At 40.1% G+C, this 491-nt stretch overlaps 1 protein-coding gene across 1 annotated transcript in view; it reads left to right on the plus strand.

The window, feature by feature from the left end:
- Positions 1-455: 455 nt before the first annotated feature.
- Positions 456-491, plus strand: part of KCTD1 (potassium channel tetramerization domain containing 1) — a 101,743-nt gene continuing 101,707 nt past the window's right edge. The window contains exon 1 of the mRNA XM_027887561.1: positions 456-488. The gene's annotated coding sequence lies outside the window, so the exon portion shown is untranslated. The remainder of the gene's footprint in view (positions 489-491) is intronic.

The following is a 491-nucleotide window of genomic DNA, read 5'->3' on the forward strand; positions in this document are numbered from 1 at the left end:
TTATAATTATCATCATCTGCTGCTTTTCCCTCTTCTGGCAAAGAAACACTCCATCCATTTGCAGAAATCGCCCGCGGAAACGTTACATCAAAACTAATCACAACGATTAAAATCAGCTTTTCTGTGCAAGAGGAGAGTAAAAAGCAAGTTGGAGGCTGGAATGAGACTGTTTTTTCCACCAAAAAATCCGGAAAAAAAATACACGCGATATATATATATATATATCTTTCTACATGTACGTTTCGAAGGAGATCAATTTTATGCCCGTGTGAACAGTTAATTTAATTTAACTTTTATTTCGGAGATTGATTCAGACTGGAGGTAGAGACATGAGCTAATTGTATCCTGATCCTTGCCTTGAGGGGTTTCAAAGCCCTGGAGCAACTATTCTCTGTATTTTGCTCTGTCTACCTTAGCCAAGCTATTGCATTTCTCTCTGGTGTAGCGAGGAGAGCAGACCGCTGCCGGGAGAGAGAAATATCGGAAGTGTG

This window comes from Empidonax traillii, unplaced genomic scaffold, assembly GCF_003031625.1.
Source record: "Empidonax traillii isolate 1590-97213 ecotype Southwest subspecies unplaced genomic scaffold, ASM303162v1 scaffold215:size2007263, whole genome shotgun sequence".
NCBI classification, from domain to species: Eukaryota; Metazoa; Chordata; class Aves; order Passeriformes; family Tyrannidae; genus Empidonax; species Empidonax traillii.